The sequence below is a fragment of the Oryzias latipes genome, chromosome 11 (assembly GCF_053564925.1).
Source record: "Oryzias latipes strain Hd-rR chromosome 11, Olatipes_Hd-rR_3.1".
In the NCBI taxonomy this organism is placed as follows: Eukaryota; Metazoa; Chordata; class Actinopteri; order Beloniformes; family Adrianichthyidae; genus Oryzias; species Oryzias latipes.
In genome coordinates, this window is record NC_136247.1 from 22,233,460 (window position 1) to 22,252,855 (window position 19,396).

Here is a 19,396-nt window from a genome sequence, read left to right on the forward strand (position 1 = left end):
TGTGCAGAAGAATGGAGAACATTCTGCAGACAAACTTTTAAGGGATTGCTCTCCTTCTAAAAACATTTTTATCATTTTTATTTAACAGTTTAGGCTAAAAAGGGGGGTTGAAGTTTTACACACATTTTAGTTTTACACACGCTTAAACAGTCATAAAAATATTTTTTCTTGACAAATCTTAGTATTTCTCACATGCAATAATATCATTTTGTACCCCAGAGCACCATTCTGGGCCTTTTTTTACTTTTTAATGCGTTTCCATTTCATAAAATTTTGCATTATATCCTCCATCCCTTTCCTCTGCTTGGAATGAGGCATCTCTTATAATCCCTGAATGAAAATTGGCTTGTCATCCTCTGCAGATGTAGACCAGAAATCTCAGCTATGAAATATTTACAGAAATCAGCTTCTTTTAAACCAATGTTATTATATGTCAGAATGCATACAAACCCATTCATATGAAACTGTGTAATTGCAGATTAGAAGTTGTTGAAAATGTACAGGGGTGCAGCAGAAAGGATGGACAGATATTGTGGGTTTACTATCCCCTACCTCCATTTTCAGAGGTTAGACTTTTGCTCAAACGTGCTGTAAGACGGCTGCATTTTACCCAGAACGATGCAGCTTGGGTTCTGACTAAAACCAGGAAACCTGATCGCACCGGTCTGATCTTTCCACTGGCCTCCTGTCTGTCCCTCTCAGAACAGACTCTAAAACAGCTCTGCACGTGTACAGGTAGCTTAAAACTATATAGTGGGAGACTATGTAGTGCCCTGGATTTTAAAAGCAATCTGGACACCACGCTCACTGCAAACAATGTTTTTTTTAATCGAAATGAACGTTTTACGCCGACTATTTATAAATCCACTGTGTTCTGATGATGAAAATGTGAATGCTTTATTTAAAAAATACATTTATGCATACAAATAAAAAAATACATTAAACGCAATGCATTGTGGTCTATGTTTGCCAATCTAGTGAGCATCGATGCACACTGGTTTTTCACAAAGACTTCTGGGAAATTTCTAGGGCACCCGCTTTTGGAATTTGGTTCTGTGTCCAAATTCCTTTCCTACTCACCACATATACCGGTAGTTTGTTTGCCATTTTGTAGTGCTGTCCAAATCTATAATTTCAAAATCCAGTGGCCCAGAAATTTCCCAGAAGTGTCTGCGAAAAACCAGTGCACATCGATGCTCACTAGATCGGCGAATACAATTTTTACCCAAAAAATGTATTTAATTATATTTTTTTAATAAATCATCAACGTTTTTATCTTCAGAAGACAGTGGATTCATAAATGATTGTTGCAAAAAGTTCATATTTCATATTAGACCAAGTCAAAGTAAACTTTATTGTCAATATCTATAATGTTTTCACATACATAGAAATTGATATTCCATTTCTCTCATTTTAACTTTGTTGAATCGATGACGTCATATCCACCTGTAACAAAAGAAAAAGTAGTGAGCATGGCGTCTGAATTGCTTTCAAAATCCAGAGCACTAGAAAGTCCTGCACTATCTAGCTTTTTAATAGTTAAGTATTAGGGTGGGAATTCAGACATAGCTTTAGATTCAAGCAGCACTATAAAATGGAGAACGCACTATACAGTGCACTATGTAGTGAGTATTGAAGGAATTCGGACAAAGCTTTTAAGTTCCAACCAAATGAAGTCAATTCAGTCGCTATTTTTCCACAATATGTATGCCGCTATGTCTGAACCAGATGTTGTCCGTAAGCAAAGATTGGTCCAAATCAGTTGAGGTCATCATTTCTATGGCAACAACTCTCGCCAATCAGGAGTGAGCTTGTTTGAAGTCCACACCCCTACCAATAGAAAGCGGGCTACACGAAATCTGTCAATCAAACCTTTTAAATGTTCAACCTTTGACCACATGCTTCTATTGAGACATCTGATTGCTTAATAACTTTTACTAAAGAAAAAATTTGTATTAGCAAGAACATTTTAAAAATAGGTGGTAGAACAGAAATGGTTATTCTGGTGTAATGACTGAGTAATAGATTTTTATTTCTCACTGGAAGGATTTTGGTTTCCTGGAGCCAGCGGGTACTTCCTGTTTGGAGCCCCGGGGGGGAGGAGTCACTCAGTCCACTTCTCAAACTTATTAAATGTAAATACAACTACGCTGCCTTGCTGTTTTGTATAAATCTTTAAAGCTTAACAACTGGGAAATTAAAGTGAAATATTAACTGTACACCTATGTTCAGTTGTAATTTTCTCCAATTTAGTTTTCTTGGTTTCTACACCAATATTTACACTCATGAATTCATGAATTTTGTAGGCTCTTCTGGCTGAAAACAGTATCTTTCAGCTAAACTTATCAACAGTTTTTAGTTTTACCTGTTAAATCTTCCACCTGCATCAACTTGTGACCCCCTTCTCTAAAACTTTATAGCTGTATTTGTATAATTTTCCGTTAGGGAAAAAACATAAGAACAGGTTTTAGGTTTTATAGCTTAAACTATTTGAATCACAGATTACATTGCACTCTGGGTAATTTGACTGTTCAGATTAAACTATGAGTCAGTGTCCCAACAAACATGTGTCTGTTGGTCCCGGGGTTGTTTGAGCCTAAACTGAGTATGTGAGGTGAAGCATGAGGAGAACTGTTCAATCCTGTCCAATCAGGATCAACCCCAAGCGGGCATCCTCTCTAATTCACGATCGATAATCCATTATCAGCAAACTTCATTTTACAAACTCACAGACACAGTCTAAGCCCTGATTCATATTTCTAAATGTTCCTTTTTAACATTTTTCATGTTTGACAAAGAACAGACAATTCTATCCGCTTTAATGCGATCCAATGCACACAAATCCAACACTCGTAATTGAAATGACAAAAAATAATTACTGCAGCTGCCAGACCCCCTTAGCTCTTAGACTCATAATAAAAAAAATGGATCACTCCAGAGCACAAAAGCTATTTTTTCCATTCTACATGAAAAACAGTGCAGAGCACAGGCATGGTTAAACACGTTACTCAAGCGAAAATGACCATTTGTTGGGTTGCCTCTTAGTGAAAGGAAGGTACTCTGGTATACAGCCAGCCGAGCAGTCTAAAGAAAAACCTGCTATTGTGTTGGCCGCACCAGAACTGTCACATCGCTTCATGTCTGGCCCTCCAGCCCTCATTAGGGGGTCGAGAGAGTGATTGTTAAACTAAAGAGACCTGGATCCACACGTCACACTCTTCAAATCCATGTCTGGAGAAGAAGCAGCACTAAAAAAGAAATGGCTTGTTTGTGTTTGTCAGGGTCTGAAGTGTAAGGAAAAGCATGCATTTAAACAACAGTGAGTGATGGATATAGGTTTAGCTATAAAATGAATTCATGTGCACATCTGTCTACATGCAGATCTTTTTGGGTGCTGGTTTGGAATGGGTGTCGTTTCCTGGATATGGAAGATTTTCCGAGGGCCTTTCGGGATATGGCAGGTGTTCTGTAGGCAGACGCTATCAGATTAGTGCACGGCCAATGTGGCACACTGTCTCCAAGAGGCGGAGGATATGCGAGAGAAACTGGAGGGTGGCAATTAAGCGGTCAAGGTTAAGGCGAATATAATGAGTTAACACAATGGGGATAAAGTCAGAGAGCTGAAGGCAACAGATGGGTATAAACAGGCCATCAGTTTGGAGCTCGCCACCTCTATATTACGAGCTTATGCCTTTGTTGCCACAGCTTTTGTCTTAGGTCTTTTGCAAATGACTTTTATTTTATTTTTTTCCCTGTATTTTAGCTAAAACAAATTGTAGATACGTCTTACCTCCACCCACCCCCCCCACCCCCCCTTCCCATCAATTATCTTTTCAACCTCCTCAGCTTTCATTCCATAAACCCAAAATGCATTTTAGAGAATCAGTAAAGCAATTCAGCCAAACATGTTGCTCCGGGGCTCCACTCATTTCTTTTCACTCCCTTTTCCTCTCGCTTTTCTTTGGCAGATGAATAGGCATGTCCAGTCAGCTGTCCTCATATTGATTCATCCTGACGTCCAAACCAGCTCAGCACAAACTCCCTATGGTCAGGGCATGGATTCTGAAAGCCCATGTTGGTGTGATGTGTGTGTGAAAATGTCTGGTGTGTGTGCCTCACTGCTGCAGCAAATTGGAAATAGCAGATATCTGCTGCAGGATGCATCTAAACTCCACAAAGGATTTTTCCTTTCTTTTCTTATAAAAAAGATGCTTTCTTTATCCTCTTTGTGCATGCAAATGTTCCTGTTCTACTGTGTGTGTGGGCCGCTGAAGTCATCCAAAAATTCACATCCACAAACCCGTGCCAACATACCCCTGACTGGAAATAGCATGTGACTGTCCTTATGCTTGTGTTTCCAGCAATACTCACTTGTTAAGCCTCACCTCGCATCCACAGATTTGTGGCCGGCAAGGCAAAAGACCAAAGCCAGAACAGAAACTAAGACTGCTTCCTCTGCTAAATGTAGTTCAGACATAAAGACCATTTTAGCCTAACGTTACAAGAAGCTTAGTGCCAGTTGAAAGTGTTTGAAACATGTCGTGTACAAAATGTTGTTATAAGAGCTTTTACAATGTAATCAAAGCAGAAGGAAATATATAATTTGATCCTAGGAAAACAAAATACCTTGATGAATTAAACATATAGTTTTTTTAGTGCGTATTTTATTTATCATATTTTCACATTTAAAAGCCTAGATTTTCTTAAGGAAAAAGAACTGCACCTATAATCCAGGACACCTATTTATGCATTAATTCTGGTTGTGTTTCCTGATGTTGAAGCGACTTTTAGAGGTACACGGCACACTGTCAAAATGTTTGGTCGGATGTTGTTGTTAACACGTTAATGTGACTTAAAGTGTAGAGTAGTGTCAGACAGTTGTTTGTTTGTTTTGTTTTTTTTGGTGTTAGCGTACTCACAATAATGTTTATCTTAGTGGTAGTAGTCTTTTTTAATGTGTTGCAAACGAGGCTCTGTGTTACAGTTCTCTTGACCTTAGTTAAAGTCTGACTAACTAGCAGACTTTTCTCTGAATTTTTTGTCTTCCTTAATGTGCCTTATATTTAATATAAGTTTCAAAATAGATCATTCACTGACGGTGCGCCTTATAATGTGGTGCACCCTATAGTGCGGAAAATGCAAGCATACATTGCAAAGAAAATTATATATATATATATATATATATATATATATATATATATATATATATATATATATATATATATATATATATATATATATATATGACATTACTTTTCTTTCTCTAAAAAATGTTGTGCTTTTAAAAAGTAACAAATAAACAAGCCTCTTTAAATAATTATTTCAAATAAATCTCCAATTTCTTTGGAAAAAGAAAATTTAGCCCAAAATGTTTAAAAACAATTTCTTTGAGGATTAATAGCTGTAACAGTTAAGCTGTATGCTAATATGTTTAATTATAATAACTGAGACATATACCAACTATTTTATGTACAGAGAAAGAACATTTGCTGCATTGAAGTGGGTCAAACAGGACACCATCATCTGCATAGTCACACACTTGACACCCAGGTTTGAATTTTAGCAATGTGTGGTGTTTGTCAACACTTACTTGCCTGAAAAAAAGAAAAAGAGGTGAAGCAGCCCTCTTCTGAGGCTGGGCCGCCTAATGTACCTAAAAGATTAGACGGCCATGAGCTCAACAGTCACAGTGTGCTGAAACTTCCACATCGCTGCCCATCCCCCTCCTTACCCATCTCCACACTTGGTTACACAACAATATACAGGGATTACTCTTCACTGCATGAGATGAGCTGCTCAATGAGTGGCCTTTTATCGTGGATGCCCCTTAGTGCATTAAGGTGCATCTATGACAAGACAAAGACCAGAGCAAAGGAACAAATGGCAGAAGTTTTACCAGACGTGCTTCCTGAAAAATTCACTCCACTTAAAACCAGAAAGGTAGAGGAAGAAAAGTCTACTCAATTATTTGTGTTTTATGTATTTGGTGAGGTAGGTGACAAAGACCCCATACTCTTTTTCAGTTTGGATTGGCTAGTGTGGGAGACATTGAAGCATAATCTGCTGGCATTAACTTGCTCTCTAAAAAAAGCACTCTCGACAGGGATTAGATTATCATGGCAAGGTCAGCTCAGACTCACCCTGTCTCCCTTTATGTGTCTCTATCACTCTGGATGGTGTCTTTTTACTGCATCACTTTTCGTCATGCTCCCACCTAAGGAAGACGTTTGTCGTTTCACTTTAGCATAACGTTACATAACACATTACAATACATAACATTGATTGCTTCATTTTTGCACTCCTTAATTCTTACTGAGATTGATGATTAATTGGTAACTGTACAAACGATGACAAATATGTATTTTTTTAAATCAATTACTGATAGGTAAAGTGATACTCATTGATGATTTATTTTTATCACGTTATATATAAAGCGGCTTTGTTTAGCTGTAAGATCTTTGACTGTATACAAGAACTGGACTGAGTACATGAGATGTCACCCATAGAAAATGGCTTACTATGAAGTCAATTTAGTCGCCATTTTTTTGCAATTCAGATGCCACTCTCAGTTATCATTTCTATGGCAACCATTCTTGCTAATCAGGATCTCAATCTGTCAATCAATTGTAGATTGACAGAGACATTGTAATTTTATTGCGGCATTTGATTGGCCAGTTTATAACTTGAATAACTTGCTCTACAGAAAAAGATTAGGGTTAGGGAGAACATGCTTAACAAAAAGGTAGCAGAGCAAGAAAATATGAGTCATAGGTGTTTATTTCTCAATAGAAATCTATGGGATTTTGGCTTCCTGGAACCAGCAGGTCCTTCCTGTTTGGAATCTCATGGGGTAGGGGTTACTCAGTCTAGTTCTCTCATATAATTAATGGGTAAGATCAGGTCCTTGCCCCCAGGAAACCCAGGATCAAGTGTTGCTAGGGAAAACAACAAGACAAGCAACTACAAATTGAAGAATTAAAACACAAATGGTACAGCGGGTCAGAGGAGGAAATGTTACCAACATCCCAAAACTCCAATTTGGTACCAAGCCCCCCAAGATAAACTAACACAAAAGTATCTATCCTCAGATAGAACATAACAACTAAAATGGGATAGATAATAGATAATAGATTTATTAGTGATCAGCTACCAACAGCAACAGAGATCCAATACAAAGGTCAAAGTGGAGAGATCACAATAAGATCCAGTGGATTTAGTGGCACTTCTAGATACAAAAATGGCAATGGCTAACAGTTCAGATATTGTAGTGCTGGAGAAAAAGGAGATGAAGTCTGTAATGATAGATGTAGCAATCTCAGGAAAGAGCAACGTCAGGGAGTAGGAACATGAGAAGATCGAGAAATGTTAAGGGCTGAGAGAAGAGAGGAAACAAATGTGGAAGTAAAAGGCAATTTTTACACATGTAAAAGCAATAATTCTCCAGTAACTTTTAATTTGTAAGAACATTTCTGATAAATAAGATATGCGTATTTTGTTTTAGTAGGATTTTCTTCTGATTAAAGCAAGAATTGAACAAGAGTAACTTAAAAACTGCTTGGCTATTTTGCCCAAGAGTCACAGAGAATGACAGCTGGCAAGAGCGTCTGGATTAGGTTTCCCATTGGGGTATTGCATCTTTTACACCACCGCTTCTCTGGAGTAGAATGGGCCGATAGTAACCTGATTCCCTCAGACTCATCCAATCTCATCTCTCGCAGTCTCACTGGGACGAAACAGAAGGGATCTGTGAACCCCTTACTCATCCCTCCTATGTTCCATCTGGACTGTTCCCCAGTGTTTGAACTCCAGATCATCCACTGGACACTTAAGGCCAAGATTCTCTTGTTTTTTATTTTCCGGGAACTTGGCTGACACACCACAAGCTGGATTTATGTTCTACTATATTATTTCTTTGTACAAGTATTTAATTTCAAAGAAGATGTCAACAAAGCTTTTGGAGAAGTTTCCTTTTTCACACTCTTGAGCTTCATATTATTACTACCCACTCAAATACAGATTCTCATGTTTTAAAAGATAATAAATCAGAATTCTTTCTTATTGGGTTTTCCAAACCCAATAAGATATATAATAATATTTTTTCTCAAAGAAATATAAAAACTTAATTCCATTCTCTGTACTGCTATCTATTGGAAATGAAATCCTTCAGAAATCTTCTGGTTTTCTGCATTCTGGTGTTTATTTCTTTCATTAACTATCTTCTAGGAGTTTGGCAGGTCCTTGCCTGTTTTAATATCCTGTTAGTTTTATTTTGAAACTGTGTTCTCTTTGTGTCAAATCCTTGGTCTGGCTTGCCCTTCATCAGCTTATCCACAAGCAAGTTGAGCCCCTTTAACCCTTGTGCTATCCTAGGCATTTTAACATTGGGAGTTGGGTCATCTAGACCCATTAGACAGTGCGCGTAACCTTTTTTCTTTAATGATTTGTCAACCTCACTGGTGTCCATGGATTACATGAAATCTTTCCACCTTTATCCACCTTTATTTATGGTAGGGAGAACACGTCAATTTAAGGGTGGGGTCATCTAAGATAGCACAAGGGTTAAAAGGCAGGGACAGGTGTTTGTTTCTGTAGAAACAAGTAGCAAGAGATCAAATTGCCTTCCTTTACAAGTAATAACCTACAAAAGATAACTTAAAAAAATACTTTATCAAAGCAGCTGTCTAAAATATATCTGGAAAAGGGGAAAATAAGAAAACATTGGAATTTTAAAGAAAATTATTGAAACCAATTGTTCCAGTAGTCAACAAATACTCCAGTTACTTTTTAAAAAATAATTTTAGCTAACGTAAAAAAATATTACAACATTTTACCAAAATTGGAGGGAAAAAAATCAGGCTACATTTTGAAGTCTTTTTTTCTTGATGTTTGTCTGGGGTGATTTTAAGTTTCCGCAAAAACAGCTGCCTTGCTTGTTATGTTGTAAGATAAGTAATTAGGCTACTATCGGTGCATCATTGATTTTTAAAAACTATTTTGTTTCTTTCTGTAAGATGATATTTTTTATTAAAGTTTTTGAAATATGCAGCATATGGTCTAAAATATGATGAAATTATTGTTAAAACAGCTCTACTATAACTACAAATCGATAAACTCATGGAAATTTTACACGATTTACATCTCATATTGACACTATTTTGATCCATTATATAGGAATTTACATTCAAAAAAATGTATTATTCTGGCAAAAAATTATTTTAGCGCTAAAAAACAAAATTTAATTTAGCCAAAAACAACATGATCAAAGTAAGCAGAACTTAGCTTGTTTTGTGATTGAGTCTTCTTGAACTATTTCACCACTTATATTGGATAATTGATTAAATGTTTTAATGAAGAGAAGCAATAAGGTACATTTGTCATGACTAAACTTTAAGGCGTCACCTGAATGAATAAATATCTTCATTCGCCAGGATTGAGCTTTTGACACTTAAGCTACATATATACACAGTGGGCATGTGACGTATGTTCAAAAACATGCAAAATATGGGTTCTTGAGCCTCAGGATAGCCCATGGGGTTTACCTAGAAGAGCATCTTTTTCCGTCCCTGAATCTTGCTTCAGGCTTTGTCTTTTACGGATCTATTCCCATATATAAAACATTTGTGTCATAATTCCATCAGGGCACAAACTGCAATTATTAATTTCTCTTTCAAGATCAATTGTCAAACGTTGGGCACTTCCGTGAATTAAAAAAGACGCCATCAATTAGTTACTACCAAATCCACGTCCCTGACTGGTCAAAGTTTGACCTTGTTTAACTTTTAATGCTTACAATGGCTGGGCATTTTGTAAGTAGAGCCTGAAAACAGTTTAAAAAATGTACGTAGCTACGTTTGAACGCAAGAGTTTTAAAGGTTTTTAAAAAAATGCATGAACAAACTTTTGCATAGAGTTTCAATGACAACGGTCCCTTGAATGCATGTTGCAGAAGGCAGTGTATTTTTGTTCGACTGAGTCTGACAAAATGTCATTGGAGACTCTTGTCCAGGTGACGTCTTAATGTTGAGTCATAGCATCTGGAAACTGGTATCTGGTGAAACATTTTACCACTCATCCAACCATCAGTCTGAGTCTAACGATGCCAAGATAATATTTACAGGCTGTACACTGACTGATAACTAGATGTGATCCTTTGTTATCCAGCATGCAGAATGTTGGTGGAGCATTCACACTTTATACTGGTTGTGGTGCCTTTAGCAGTGCCTGTTAGAATCAGAAAATTAGCAGGACTGGCCGGCTTTCTTCTTCCAACCTCCTTCTTCTGTCTTGGTCTGGCAATATCACCGTTAAGAGAGCAGCTGTTGAAACTGTGTGGTTATTCCAGGCACGGTGGTCATCTACAGTTCACTGCTGTGTCCAAACCCAAGCAGATGCAGGTGTGACACTTATTACCATTCTCTGCCCATTCAGATTGAGTTCACAAGGCTTTCCTGGTTACATGTACATGTAAAAAGTACATGTACATCTACTTTTATTGTTTTTTTTTGTGTGTATATGTTGTGCAGTTTTTATAAAAAATATATGTTATCTTTATTTCAATAGTAGTACTGGTAGTTAATTAGTCTGACATTTAATTTTAGTTTAAATATCTTTGGTTTTTTATTAATATTCATCTGTTTTCATCACATTTCTTTATCAGCTTTCTTACTGTGATGTTTTATGAGCTTAGGCAGGACCCAGCTAAAAACAGACAATGCTAACACGTGTTAGCATTCCTCTGAATCCAATATGAGGTAATCACAGCGAACGAGGTGATGCACACTCAGCAAGAATGGATCCACACTTTTTTGAAGGCAGATTATGAGGCTTTGCAGCAAAGAGTCTTAGTGCTAGAGGAGGGGGTTTTTGTATTCCGTCGTGTTTTTTAGTGTCATTTCTCTGCTTAGGTTTTTATGTGTGACACTTCCCCCCTAGTGTGTACCATGACAAATGAGATACAGCAAAGTATTTGATAATGTTCTTATTTAAAACAATAAAAACTGCAAAAAATTTAAAATCCTTAATGCTAATGACAGAATTTTTCACTTATATAATATTTGAGATAAAACAGGACTGTAGAGCTTTAAAACTGAATTTAATTTGCTTTTAAAAGGTGTTGATGACTTTGGAGTTTAATAACACAAAGTATTAATAATACTTCTTGTAAATAAGATCTTTGCTTTTTTGCATTGTTTGACCAGGAGAGCAGTTTATACCCAGGACTTATATGTGATATAAAGTTTTATCCTCCCACGGTCCAAAAACATGCTTTATAGGTTGATTGATTACTTTAAATTGCCCCTAGGTGTAACTGTGAGTATTTATGGGTCAATGAGTAATATAGGCTAGCAACCCTACAACAGCCTGTTACTATTGTCCAATGTAAAGATGGACGTCATATTGGAGAGGGCAGTAAACAATGACACACATCTTAGCAGATGCAGTAAAATGATCATTGCATGGATCATTTTGGTCCTATTTAAAAAAACAAAACAAAAGTGATAATCATTAAAAAGGGAACTAGGGCGTGGGTAGCCGACATTACTGTCGACCCCTTGTGCCCGCTGGGCGACGTGACCCTGTAAGATTGCACTAGGAACAGTGCGCCCTGTCCCTCTCACATACGGGAGAGAAGGTGCAGGGAGCACTTCAGTCCACGGTGAGGTCGGGTTGGGGGCAGTGTTGCCGAGACAAGGCCGGGCGCAACGCAGCGCCACAGGGATAATGCAGCCTGCAAGGAATGGGCAAGGAAGGGCAACAAGTGGACCCCACCCAGCCTCTATCAGAAGAACTCCGGCACCTGCGCGACACCAGGTAGGCTATCTTCCGTACACTACATGTACAGACGCAATCTGAAGTCCTGAGGCACGATTTGGGCATCAGGCAAAGCGCGACAGACAGGGATTTAATGCTGTGGTCTTCCCTAGCCACTCAGTCTGTTCTTGTTACAGTATTTTGTTGAATGCATTTCTCCCAAATGTGCAACATATTATATTTTTCTCCTTTACTCTGCATTTTTGACTGCTGCGACTTATCCTACGTTCAGCAACATGCGTTCAAGACGCCATTTCAAAGGAAAAAAATATGTAAACGCGTGTTTCGAACTTTTGTAACCCTTGTGCTATCCCAGGCACTTTACCATTGGGAGTTGGGTCATCTGGACCAGTGTTTTTCAACTAGTGTGCCGTGGGAGATGGTCCAGTGTGCCGTGGGAAATTGCCCTCATTAACTGATCTAACAACATTTTCCATCTCCAAGATATCAGCTCTTTGTTCATCCAAACAGGCCCTGATAAACACTGAGAAATTAGGAATATGAAAGATCGTAAAATACTTTTTTCTTTGTGTTTATTTGATTCTATTAAAGACATTTTATAAGAATGACAGTACCGCGATTTAGCAGCAACTAAAGCCGTTTTCTGAAAAGTCCCGCCCCTTAAACTGTCTCCACCAATCAACCAATCATTCTTGGAGGGCTTAATCACATGTCATCAGTCTGACCAATCAGAAGTGGTTAAAGTCTTCACTTCCTTGTACCGATTTAACTCCTAAAGTCTCTCAGTTAAAACAAAATACTAGCTAAAGCTCATCTTTAGCGGTGTAGCTTTCCACAGAATCCGGTGTCAGACCATGGAACAAGTGAACAAAACAATGAAGCTCAGAGACGCCAATCTGTCTGCGTTTGGCGGATTTTTTGCACTACATCTCCCATGATGCATTGGGTTAAAGAGACAGCTTCTCGGCGCGCAACGAGTCTCTCCTCTAAACGTCTTAAAACAACAACGAACACACATCAAACAGTTTCTAAATCTTCTAACTTAACTTTTATTACATCTTTTAGAAAAACCTTTTTTCTTCCATGATTTGTGATCTTCACTGGTGTCCATGGATTACATGAAATCTTTCCACCTTTACCCACCTTTGTCATGGTAGGGAGAACACGTCAATGCAAGGGTGGGGTTGTCTAAGATAGCACAAGGGTTAAGAGCGTTTTTGGGCTCTACGTACAAAACGCACACCTATTGAACGCTAAACCAGGTGGACACCAAGTCCCTCATGAATCATTTTAGAACTGTTAAAGAAAAAGCCTGGAGCAAGATTTGGACCACTTTGACATTTTCCACCAAGCCTCTTCCATTTGTAGATGGTTGACATGCCCTAGTAAAAACTGCTTGTCCAGTGTGAACACCATGGGCTAAATGCGTATGAACGTAGTATTATACACCAGAGCGACTTATAGTCTGAAAAATATGGTAAATGGGTTTTGAAGCAGAAATCTAAAACGATGTTGCTTGCTTATTTTTACTTGGTCACCGCTCTGGCATTTGTGCAGCATTTCTGTTTTAGCTGTCACACTTGAAAATAAAGAATCTATTTGATTTGATTAGATTATGAAATCGATGCACCTTATGGCAAGGCAGCTCCTCAAAGTAGAGATGGCCTTAACCCCTAACATCCTCCTGTCTCCTATGTCTGCACCCATCCCCCCCTCCACCAACAAGCTCCTGTCCAGACCCCGTCTCCTGACCTAATCTAGATGATTAAATCATTTTTCTTTAGCACAAAATTTGTCGTAACCCCCCCCCCCCCTTTTCCCATCTCCACCCTCTCTGCATCTCTTGTCTGGTAGTTGTGTCACACACCCTCCCCTATTGATCGCCATGCTGAGGAGATTACCCTAATAGCTGGGATTACCTCCCCACATGTTGGTCGGCCGCATACTCCAGGGGGAGGAGGGGAGAGCTGAGGCATGGTGCATGTCAGGCATGATGTGCAAGTGTATGGGGTGGGGGGGGTGAGGGGGTGGAGGAGCAAGAAACAGCAAATCTGGAGCAACGTGGTTTATTACCAGGGAGGACTGCAGGCCTAAAATTAATATCACATCTGGATATCGGCGAGAGTTTAGGATGACAGAAAAAAACACAAACATCCCAGATAAACATGTTTAAAGCCTGTAATACTGTCTGATTAAAGTAGAACTAAGGGTTAAACCACTAATAAAAATGGAATACACTGGAATTATTTAATTTGACAATAAACGATGTGTATATTTGGTTCTATTGTATTAAAAATAACCACTTGTCTTCCATGCAGCAGAACAGTAATGATCTCTGGCCCATCCACATGTTGGATTAGTAAACAATGGGGCCTCATAGTTAGTGTCCAAGTTGAATATTATTTTGAAAAGTTAGGGGTATTTATGGGCATATTTGCTGTGCTGCGCCCCCACAGAGGCAGGGCAGGGGGCAGAGAGGGGCTGCAAGCCATTCAGACAGTGCAGAAAGAAGGAATTCCGTTAATCCGCCGCTGATCCGGTACAATGGCAGCCTTGTTGTCTATCCCGTCTGCACTCACCTACCACAAGTTTAGGGGAGCAGGACCCCGCGCGCCGCGGCGGGCTTCCATCAGCCGCGCGGGGCGACCGTGGCGGTCTTTGAACTTGACCGAGCGTTTGACGACAAGAACCCGTAACAGTTGCAAACAACCAATAAAGCGGCAAACCGGATGTTTTTTGGTACTTTCGACTTGACAAAGTAATAAAAACAGAGCGCTACCACTCAACAACCCCGCGGGAGTCACCAACAACCCCACACAATACCCCTGTTTCTGCCCCATGACAGTCGTTCCGCCTCATCATCCCTTACCTTGGGAGTTAGCGACCGGTCGGCGGCAGGTCGTTCCTGGAAGAGTCCCGTCAGAGAAGAGACAATGGCAGCCTTCGTTCAGATGACAAACACGGCCGATTTGGGCCACGGTTGGTTCTCCAACACCGCAGCGCCACGAACTTCAGTGTAATTCAATCACAGCGGTGCACCTGAACCGCAGTCTTCGGCTCCTCTGCAGTGGCGGTCCTTGTTGAGACATGAGTGACGCGAGAGATAACGTTATTAACGTTAATAACAAGCGGCGCGAGGATCTCTGCGCGCGCGCGCGCCGCTCTGTCCGTCCTGCGCGTGCTCGGACTTTCAGCTGAGATGGCAATAGTTTGGGCCAGTGTTTTTGTTTTCTTTGGTACTGTTTTTCTTTAGCCATGGGGCACAAGACAACTGAGTTTGTGTCGCTCCATTCGGACAAAAAGGCTTTTAAATTAATTTACAAAATGTCACCGGCTTTAAAAAACCAAATAATGAAGTTAAATTAAAAATATTGAAATAATCATCAACATGTTGCAAAAAAACAAACAAACGTGAAGCTAAAAATTAGCATTAAACGTATTTAGGTAGAAAGGTTGTCTCTGACAAATGTAAATCTATACAAAATAATTAGAATAAAAAAGATTTCTGGTCAATTGCTGTTTGTTATTTGATTTATGGGGACTTTATAGTTTATTTTTATCAAAGGATCTGTTTGATATAGCTGAAACGGATTAAGACCAAAACTATAATGGATGACGGCAACAGTCCTGCCCACAACACCCCAGATGGAATTTCTAATGAATTACTGGCGCTCTGCAGAAAGTATGTCCTAGAAAACCACACAGGTTTTTGATTTCGGATAAAATCAACATAATCATAATAAAAAAAAGACTACTGTGGAGGCTTTTATAATAGATCAAAAGAAGTGGTAGTCGGCCTCAATGTTTTCACTGAAACACATACAAAGGTGCCTGAAGAAATAAATCTGACCTGCAGTTATGAAGTGAACAAGCCAACCAAGAGAAAAGAAATATATTATAATATTGACTTCATTTAATACGATGGGGCAGTTACAGATGCGACAATGGGGGCAACTTTGTTTGAAAAAATGGAATACAGGATGAATGTGGTCCAACTTTTTACTGCATGGGGATACAGAGTAGACTTGACAATCAAATACAACCTACTGACATCACTCAGAGCTTTTCTATTGGCTGCTGCCTCACACAACTTGTTGTTTTTGGTCTTCCTTCTCTGTCTGTTGGAGGTATTTTCACAGACAGACTTCTGTAGAATTGACCAACAGAAGGGTTAATTTGGTTGCTTTTTTTTTTAGCCTAATATACACATTTTAGTGTAATCCTTGTGCTATCCTAGGCACTTTAACATTGGGCACAAACCTAACCTACAGGCCCAAACTGGAGAATCCAGCGTCTCTCACGATGACATGCTCTTGAGAGAAACCACAGCTTGTTTTTGTGGAAAGGTCTGCACAATCACATGTTGCAGATGTGTAAGACCCTATTGGGAAACTGTAGTCTGACTTAAAGCCCAAAGAAATAACAAAGAGGAGCAAAGCTTAAAGAGACTGTTTGGACCAGTTTTAACTTGTTCTTTTACTTTCATAGAATCTTTTCTGATTTTTCTAAAAAATTGTGGCGTTTCTGAGCTGTACCTGTTCCTGACCTGAACCAGCAGCTTTGAAGCATTGAATCTCCATTTAAATCTCCCTTGTCTTAAGACATGATGTGCTTTTCCTCATTAAGAAGCATCATCAAAAGAGAAGGAAACATCCTTTTTGTTTTTATACTGATAAAACAAAAAAAAGCCAAAACTCAGTGTAACACACAGCTGCCTGCACTTGGTTTATTAGTTTTTCTATTTAAGCTGCTTTGGCAGAGCCCTCTGTGTCAGAGCGTTCTGCCTGTTCTCTGACGGTTGATTACATTGGCTGATGGGTTTTCTCTGCATCTTGTTCCGTGTCATCCTGTGAAACCCAGGAAAGGCCCAGAGTTGGATCCAGAATGGGATCCGCTTTGATTCTGTTTCTGGAATGAACCGCTGCCTGGAGGTGTCAGTTTACACATGATCTACACTGATTGAACAGGAAGTAGAACTTGTTTTAACCCCAGGACAGCCATTACACAAAAGATGTAATGTAAATGTAAACTGTCACTGTAAATGTTTTTTTCTAGACATCCAATAGAACAATTCAAGGCAAAGATGAGGCCATCTCCGGCGGGGCCCTGCGTTGGGCTCTTCCGGCGCGGCGGGGGGGCTGCTTTCCTGGTTGGGCCGGGGCGGCGCTCTCTTTCCCTCCGTGCCTCCCTGCTCTCTGGCTCTGGGGGCCTCGCAGCGGTCCTGCTGGCCCTGGCCTGGGTGGCGGTCTTGGTCGCCCGGGGGGCGGTTGTTCCCTGCCTGTTCCCGTGTGGCGTTGGGGGAATTCCGGCTGCCGCTGCTGCTGCGGCGGGGGTCTGGGTGTGGGGGTGGCTGGGCGCTCCTCCTCCTTCTTTTCACATTCCACCATCCATTTTAGAAGAACATAAACACTCACCTGAGCACAGGTGTTAGCTCACCTTTGCACTTATAATTTGCATGATTAAATGAATGAAAGATTTCACACTAGTTGGTTTAAAGGCATAGGTATGCGTTCGTGAACACTATCTGTTTTGTGTACATGTTGACATGTGGACATTTTTTGCAGCTAGCAGGTGTGTTGATAATATTTGAGCGTGTGTGAACAGGCCCCGCCCTTTTTGTACTACATTTGAACCGTACCGTGATGATAAACAACCAGTAAACCTGTCTGCTCTATGCTGCTTCATGGTCTTACCCCCCCCTTTCACTATCACCCCCCTCTGACATCCCTCCTAATAACCCCTCTTGTTAAAGTAAAATATGTCCAACACAAGAGGCCCTCAGCTCTCATCTGCCTGCCTAGCTGTTGGACAGGACAAGTTAAAAAATAAAAATAAAAAAATAAAAAAGATGAGGCCATTACAGTTTTTCTCCATTTGTTTGGCTCATTTCTTGAAACAGGAATTACATTCTGAAAACTCAAAGATCATTTGGCAAAACAGTCTTACAGTTTAGCACAACACAATAGCTCACTTGCAAAATCTAATATATCTCCCAAAACTGTTGACTCATGCTTCATAACTAAATTCCTTTCCCATGTAAAGAGTCAGTGCCACCAAAATGGCAAAGATCCTTCTCAATAGCTTTGGCTCATTTCTTGATCAGACTGGACGTTCTCAACACACTTGGTGCTTTTGTCAAAATAATGTGGATGGTTCGGCACAACACCATGGTTCACCTGCAAAAGCTCATATTCGTCCCAAAACAATTCACTCATGTGTCAAAACTAAATTTACTTCTCATTTAAACAGTCAGTGCCTCCAAAATACTTTGTCCCTATGGCATTGTGTAGGCACTGCAAGTCAGAATGATTAGATATTTTGTCACTAAAGCACAGGACCATTGAAATATCCCTTATGTCCACTTTTCAGTCTTAGCTCAGTCCTTTATTGACAATGGTAACTGTACTGTTTTTGTATAGCTAACAGAATACAATTTTGAATAAAACTGAAAAAAAGAAAAAGGATTTTAGGGTAAGAGTAGACTCTTAGGTTTACAGTAACACCAGACATTGCACTCATACTGCCAAGGAAAATCTAACCATTATCATTCACACACAGAAAGTAACTTTCATACATCAGAGTAAAAAGAAAAATGTATACAGCATAATATACTTTATAATATAAACACAATGAAATGATGCAGCCTACAGTGCTGTAAATAATGCTTGAGTTTCCCAACTAACAGTTCTTCACTGGTCGCTGTCCTCACCCTCCCTCTCTCTCCTGGCCATCGTCCTCACCCTGCTCGCCGTCCACACGCTGCTGTCTGTCTGGCCACAGATTCTCGTCCACATCAAAGCCTATATTCTCCCTTGCGATGCAACGAGTAAAGAAACAGCGTGCATGTCGCAACCATCCCCTACACTGACTTCCTGTAAATCCTCACGCGCACTTCGGGTACCTTGTGTTGCAAAAGTGCAACACTTAATAAACTTTGGTTTGATTTGATTTGATCAAATAATATTCAAAGCAGAAAGACTGTATTACCAAAAATAGACAAAAGCTGTTCATCAAAAGAGAAGAAAAAAAAACAAATTTCAGGGGAAAAGTCATATTTATTATACACAAGGCACGCACAAACAAATAACAATTTTGTGTTTCCATATGTAGAGCAAGGCTGCAGAACAGGACATGTTTACACTTAAAACAATGTCCAATATTTCTTTTTGTTTGTTTGTTTGTTTCCATTTTTGTCTATTGTTTCCTTTAAAGCAAATGTCAGTAAAATTATTATCGTGTATTATTTCAAATTATCTACACAAGACGTGTTGCATTAAATCTGGCCACTAGAGGTCACTGTTACCCACTTTTAGACACAGCGAGGTTCTTCTGTTTTTTAGAATGGGGGGTTTAGAATAGAATAGAATAGAATAGAATAGAACCCTGTGCTGTGTCATGCAATGCTCCCATAAGCTGACAGGTAAATTCACACAACAGACATGACAGGGAAGCTAAACTATCCTGACCTCACTATTTCTCTTCATTGTTTACATTTAACTTTTCAAAGCTGAGCTGTTTGGACCGGACAATAACCGGATCAGAAACTGGGTTCTGAAATTATCCCAGAAGGCCCACTATCAAACACACAAAAGTTATTTAAAAAAAACTGTTTAGTTTAAAACAT

At 39.4% G+C, this 19,396-nt stretch overlaps 1 protein-coding gene across 3 annotated transcripts in view; it reads right to left on the bottom strand.

The window, feature by feature from the left end:
- Positions 1-15,006, bottom strand: part of LOC101160989 (zinc finger protein 516) — a 29,310-nt gene extending 14,304 nt beyond the window's left edge. Inside the window, exons 1-2 of one of the 3 annotated variants that reach the window (XM_023960025.2) lie at positions 14,642-14,928; positions 1,385-1,446 (exon numbers count right to left, since the gene is read on the bottom strand). The gene's annotated coding sequence lies outside the window, so the exon portion shown is untranslated. Of the gene's footprint in view, positions 1-1,384; positions 1,447-6,140; positions 6,215-14,641 lie in introns of all 3 variants that reach the window. The other 2 variants (XM_078955389.1, XM_011480775.4) reach the window with 2 other exon arrangements.
- Between the last annotated feature and the right edge of the window lie 4,390 nt (positions 15,007-19,396).